The 6,989-nt window shown below is 44.9% G+C and overlaps 1 long non-coding RNA gene across 1 annotated transcript; it reads right to left on the bottom strand.

Annotated features, from left to right (window-relative positions):
- Nucleotides 1-4,436: 4,436 nt before the first annotated feature.
- Nucleotides 4,437-6,705, bottom strand: LOC310673777. The gene is made up of 3 exons (XR_014509227.1): nt 6,567-6,705; nt 6,354-6,463; nt 4,437-4,673 (listed from the first exon to the last, which is right to left on the bottom strand). It is a non-coding gene; the product is annotated as an uncharacterized lncRNA (long non-coding RNA).
- Between the last annotated feature and the right edge of the window lie 284 nt (nt 6,706-6,989).

A 6,989-nucleotide genomic window follows, 5' to 3' on the forward strand; every position in this document is an offset into this window, starting at 1 on the left:
TACTTTCACTTTCGCAGGTTCTAAAGCGCTCGTGGCGAATTGCCCCTTGCTTTCCTCGTTCTATCTTCGCGGCGTTTTGCAACCAAGCGGCGCAGAAAGGGCGCGGAAACGCATTTGCAGTCCGGCCGCAGCTGGAGGGGCGCGCCGCGTTTGGCCGCCCCTGGCTGCAGAGCCGAGGGGGCTGAGAAGGTCACCGGTTCCCCGTCCCGAGCTGCACTCGGGTCAGAGGGAGGCGCTGCGAGTGGGAAAGGGCGCGCCTTCCCTGCCGATTCCCAGAAGGAGCGGCTCCGGTTTCCCCTCGGGCGCTGCCTTCCCTCCCCTCCTCCGCCGGGAAATGAGAGCCGCTTCTTGGGCCTGAGCTCCCCCGCTCTCTCCTCGGCCCGGGTCGCCGAGTTCCTGCCGAGACGAGCCTCGGGTTTCTTCCCCCTACATGCTCCCCCCGGAGCCGGTGGCGCAAGTCAGCTACCGGGACGCCTGAGGCCGCGCCTTCCCACGCCTACCTAGAGATTTCCAGTTTGGGATTTTGTTTGCGTTATTGGGCATAATCACCATCATTTTTAGCATCAGGTTTTTTTATTTTATTTAAATGCATTTCAGTAAAGAATTTATAACCTGCTCTCTGTCCCTTCCCAATATAGGCAGGAATGGCTTTGCTGACAGAGAAGTCAAATAATAACCTAAAAAGTTAATTAGGCATGTCCAGGCCTCCTCTTAGTTCAATGTTTGTTGGCTTAGGACCTTAAGAGTTACCAAGATCTTGTCATTACTGAGGAGATGGCTAATAACGGTGGACAAACAGTGCTTACTATCCAGAAAAGGAGAGGCCGGGCTCCAGTCTGTCTGGAAACAACACTGTTATGTTTTTTGGAAGCGGCTTCCCCCATCCTCTTTTCATTGTTATATGGGGGTTCCCTGGATTACATCCAAATTGGTTGCACTTTACATTTATTTATTTAGGTGCGTTATTGTACAGTATCCCTCCCTTTGCAGAAGCCAAAAGGCAGCCTACAACAAAATCAAAACAGAATAAGAACACGTAAAAATCAACATAATAACACAAAGCAGTAAAGTACAAACAGTTCATAATTCACCGAGTAGCAATTCACCAATAGCAGCAATAGCCACCAATCCTCTTTTTTTTTATAAAAAGGTAGTCTTTTTTTGTCTGCAGGAGTCTTGCAGAGTCCCTTGCTAAGCATTATCTTATGGTGCCAAATGGCCACCAAAGGTAAGTGTGTCTTGTCCTGTCAAAAAACGAACGAACGAAAACTATAAACAGATGGGGCCAGACTTATCTTAGTAGGGAGGGAGTTCCATGTGCAATGAGCACTGAAAAGGCATTGAACTTATGCCACTGGTTTCAAAGGGTCCTAACTTAGTTTCAATCCAGCGCTCTGAATTTATTTATTGCATTTATCGTTTCCCCCCTTTTAAGAAACTTAGGACAGGTTGCACGGTTCTGCACACCCTCATTTTATCACAACCACTCTGTGAGGTAGGCTAGCCTAGAAGCGAGAGATTGGTTCAAGTTCAGCCAGTGAATTTCATGGGAGAGTAGGAATTTGAACACAGGTCTGCCTTGTCCTTATTTGACAATCTAACCACTATCCCACACTAGCTCTGTAGTGATTTAGTGGTGGTGGGAGAAAGTGACAATGAACAGGCAGAATGACACTTTCAACCCGTTTTTGTTTTTACTACTGAATTTCTCGGAATGAACATTGGCAATGGAAACAGGCGTAGGATCCAAATTAAGCCCTGCTGAAAGATAGGCTGCCCATTACCATTGATCTTCCCCTGCAGGAGAGTTTTGGTACAGGGTTGCCACCTTTTTCGCTGATCCCTGCTCCTGTGCGTTTAACCACAGCATGTCATGTTGTTGGAAGACTACCTGGAGCCCCCGTGAAACAACAGAAAGCAGTAAAGTAATACTGTAGTATATTTCAAAGGAAAATACTTCGGGTTCACACACAAGGCAGGGACAAGGGTTGGGCAAGGGAAACACATTGCCCTAGGGAATTCCTACTGTATTTATCCTGGTGCAATTCCTGAAAGCTACAAGAAGCAGCATGTTCGCTTGGGACTGATGATTGATGATGTTCTCAGCCCAAAGGTGTTGGACCCTGCTGACCTTCTAGATGTAAACCAGAAACATTGCCAAAGAGCAATCACAATTCCAGTGTTGGGTTACTTTTCAACTTTCTCATCTGTTCACCCTCCTACCTTGCTTTTGCTTTTGCTTCTGATATAGTCTAATCTTAAAGTCACAGCATTTCATATGTCATCAAGGTGAATATGTGGATGTGGAGATGTGTCTCCCTGGCAGATCTCAGTTCTTTCCTATTTGGCTTTGGACACGACTAAACGACTAAAGAACAAAAATTTGCCCAGGCTGGGATGCGGGCGGGTGGCGCTCTGGTCTAAACCACTGAGCCTAGGGCTTGCCTATCAGAAGGTTGGCGGTTCCACGACGGGGTGAGCTCCCATTGTTTGGTCCAGGTTCCTGCCCACCTGGCACTTCGAAAGCATGTTAAAGTGCAAGTAGATAAATGGGTACCACTCCAGTGGGAAGGTAAACGGCATTTCCGTGCGCTGTTCTGGTTCGCCAAAAGCAGCTTAGTCATGCTGGCCACATGACCCAGAAGCTGTCTGCAGACAAACACTGGCTCCCTCGGCCAGTAAAGCGAGATGAGCGCCACAACCCCAGAGTCGTCCGCGACTGGACCTAACGGTCAGAGGTACCTTTACCTATTTGCCCAGGCATTTGAACATTATTATGTTCTTGAAGCTACCAGCATGAGCTGGACCAAACTGCGAGAGGCAGTGGAAGACAGAAGTGCCTGGCGTGCTCTGGTCCATGGGGTCCAGAATAGCCAGAATGGGGTCCAGAATAGACAGAATAGCCAGAATCGGAAACGACTAAACAACAACAAAATTATTAGGAAAGGGAAAAAATTATTTCATCATGAAGAAGAGCTACCAAAGCTGTTGTCCACAGTCTGTATTGTTAGAAATCCCTACAAATCCAAAAGAATTTCTCCCAAAGATTTTGCAGTAAAGGCCCATAGCTCAGTGACAGATCAACCACTTAGAATTCAGAAGGTCCTCCTTTCAATTCCCAGCACCTCCAGGTACGACTGGGAAAGAGTCCCGTCTGAAACCTGGTAGACCTGCCTCCAGCCAGTATAATACTGAGCTTGATGGGCCAGTGGTGTGTGTCTCTGTAGCAGCTTTGGGATTGTTCTTAGAGAGCTGGGGGGAGGGATGCTCCCCCTTTTTGAGAGGCAACATGGGATCACAGAGGTTTCCTGTCACCCTGTCTTAACTCACTTACTTGGCCCAGCCAAAAATACGAACAATATATATTGCAGATTACTGATCCAAACTCTTTACTTGGGACACTCCTTGGTCCAATGTACATTAATCCATTGGGGTGGGTCTGGTGGGGCAGACATGTAGAGGAGCCTGCTTTGAGGTGGGAATAGTAGACCAGATGACCACTTCATTTGTTCAAGCCTGGCTATTCTGTTACGAGAAGCTCCATAGGCAGAGAACATTCAACTTTCTCTTTATGATATGTGTAAAAAACCAGACACCGTGTAAGCTCCTTGGGGCAGGGGGCATCTTTGTGTGTGTGTGTGTGTGTGTGTGTGTCATGCACATAGAGGGCACTGTGCAAACTAAAACCCAGGCATTCTTTTTCAAAGGTCCATTGCAAGAGGCCAGAGATGCTTATTTACTTTGTCTAGAGGAGTTGCAGAATAAGCTGCAGAAACTTATTTGTGTGTGTGTGTGTGTGATCATCATCATCAGTACCTAGTACTCATCAGGACAGAAACTACCTGATTTTCTTTTGTGCTATTGCTTCAGTATTATTATGTCTACTTCAAAAAAATAAAATAAACCCTTCTAAAGGACATTCTGGTCCTAGCAGCCTGTATGAATGTTTCTAGGCATTTTCATTGCTTTGGGCTTGTGCCCTTCCCTGTCTCGTATAAGTGCCCCTGATTTTGTGTCATTCAGCCCTTATCATTAAATAATTATTTTGGGGTGAAGTGCCGGGAAGGTGGGGGTTGAAAGGGCTGCTATTTTTAGCCGAAGCAATGAAATCTCAGCTGCTGGTGACGTTGGTGCTGAAATGTCAGTGTGAAACAGATTGGAACAAATTAAGAGTGTGGTGCCGTCATCAAGAGAGCCAGGCTGCCTGCCAGTGGGGTTGGCTTGGATGCATTGCAGAAAGAGCCTAGGTGGGGTGTGGGGAAAGAGACTCAGGAACAAACAATACCCATGAACACAACCCCCCCCCCAAAAAAAAGGTCAAAGAAAAAGCACCTTTAGATGTGTCATGCCTGCATTATGATGGTTGAATAGAAAAGAGGGATCCAGGGGTAAATAAGATCTTGGGAACAAACTGTGTTATTTCCAGGTTGGTTGTGATTTTGAACAAACTGGGTCAAGTCCTTCTCTGATGTCACACCGATGACTCACGTCAAGGAACAAGGTAGCCTTTGTGCCTTGTTGCTGTTTTTCTCGGATGATGCAAATGTGGGAATGAGGGGGCAAGTTTCAAAGCAATTAGATGTTATGTGATTTCATTAATTCTTGATGGTCGGTTCCAGGAGCTCTCAGGAACTGAGCTGGAAACAGGAAACTTTTGATATGTTGAAACTGAGCTGCAGGGAAGGGGGAAAAAAAATCTTCATTTAATTCCCCCACATGTTCCCCAGCAGAATGAAAAGTGGGAAGCATCTATTCTAGGCCATTTGTTTATGTGCTTTCAACTGATAAAATAAAATGGAACATCTCAGTCGCCTTTATTCATAGATATGCCTTGGCAAACTAGTCTTTGTTATGCAGAATTTCTGAAAAACAAAGTTGTTGGGTTTTCTTAAAAGCAGATGCTTAGCTTTTCCGTTGAAATCAGACAATTTGATATTCCAGAAGTTCGCCCTCTAACTTTTGGAGAGTGACTGGTGGGAATGGTGATTGGGGGGCAGAGGTGTCGTCCCTGCAACTCTACTTCACGGGCCAACACCTAAGAAGAATGCCTGTGTGGGGACACCAGAGAATTCCTGCTACAAATCTCAAAATTTGGAGAAACCACGAATCTTTAACATGCATAAAACCACCGTACATTTGTGGTGTAGAGAGGGGGTAAATTTGGTTTATGAGGTCCAGAATGAGCATTCGTCCTCCTATATCTCACCTCTTTCCTTATGGGACGCTTCAGCACTTCTAGCACGGTTTCCCATTACATCCACACTTGGAAACCGTGGTTTAATCATATCAGGAAATGGTGGCTTAACCCAGATCTGGTTGGTAAGCAGGGATTAAGCTCCAGTGGTGTCCAAACTTTTTTCAAAGAGGGCCAGATTTGATGAAGTCAAGGGCCAACCAGAGTTGTTGACCTTTATTTTAGGACTGAAATTATTGAGCTTTTTTAATGATTTTACCAGGAAATAAGCTGCCACAGGGGCTGAATTAAACCAACCGGTGGGCCGGATTAGGCCCCCAAAACAGACTTTGGACATGCCTGATTAAACTGTGATATCAGTGCTGAAGAAGGCTGTGCCGTAGGAGGAGAGGGGAACTGGTACATGAGCAGCTTTTTCAAACATGGACACTTCACTGCCAAGATTAAATTTCCTGTTGGAAATGAAGTCTATGAATTGCACTCAGGATGTGTTTAATGCTGCCAACATGGAGTAAGTGACAAACAAAATTATCAAGCCTATTTCTGTACAATAATCATTCCTTGAATGGTTTTTTTTGTGTGTGTAGAATTTGTTACTGCCTACTGTTTCAGAGTGAGAGTTGATATCGGAATAAAGGGGCTATTCTGTAAACTGATCTTATCTCACTGGATTCAGGTAGGTGGCCACAGTCGAAATATATATAAAAATAAAAAAATTGTCCAGTAGCACCTTAGAGACCAACTGAATTTGTTCTCGGTTTAGGGAAGTTTTTAGTATTTGATGCTGTATTGTTTTTAACACTTGATTGGAAGCCGCCCTGAATGGCTGGGGAAACTCAGCCAGGTGGGTGGGGTATAAATAATAAATTAGTAGTAGTAGTAGTAGTAGTAGTAGTAGTAGTAGTATAAGCTTTTGTGTGCATGCACACTTCTTCAGGTCCTCCTACTAGACACTTATCTCACTGGGTCTGCCCAGATTCTAACTTGTCTGAATTAATTTTAAGATGTATTTTAATTAATTGATGTCTGTTTTTATACATATTCTGTTGTTTTTATGGTGTTAGCCACTCTGGCCAGGGAGAGCGGGATACAAATAAAATAATGATGATGATGATGATGATGTCAGTTTATCACCTTTTCATGGAATCCAGGTCCATACCTTTTGCTTCAGTTTGAGAGGTCCCATATGGGCAGCCGGCAGAGGAAGTGCACTGAAGCATTTGCTTATTTATCAGTCTCACACCTGATGGTCAGAAATAGCTTGAGCAGCTGAGTTACCATAAGGAAGAAGGGAAAAAGGATGTTAGTTGTTTAACTGAATCATTCCCATATTGTTGGTGCTGATAAGGAAGGACACCTGGCAGATACTCACAGGGAGTTGTAAGAAGAGAGGAATTTTTGCACTGAGGTAATTTCCTAACATTTGTTGTGTGTCCCTCTGCTGGTAACAGTCTACATGCTTTTCCATTTTGTGCCTGGGAATTTCTCATAGATTAGTCCACAGTCCTGCTGGATTAAGAAGGCAGTATTATACCACAATGTAGTCAATGTCGTGCTCTCCAGCCCTTGCTGGACTCCAAATCCCATCAGCTAGGGATAGCCAAGGGTCTGGGATGAGGGGCGTTGTAAGCTAGCAACATCTGGAGGTCACCATATTGGCTATCCCTGTAGCTATCCTGAAATAAGCTCCATGGAACATAGTGGGACTTACTTCTGAGTAACTATGCTTAGAATTGCTTCGTTATCTGTTCAATAAGCTAAATCTATACAAGAGAGAAAATCATGTTTTAACTTA

The sequence above is a fragment of the Podarcis tiliguerta genome (assembly GCF_965153285.1).
Source record: "Podarcis tiliguerta genome assembly, chromosome: 3".
In the NCBI taxonomy this organism is placed as follows: Eukaryota; Metazoa; Chordata; class Lepidosauria; order Squamata; family Lacertidae; genus Podarcis; species Podarcis tiliguerta.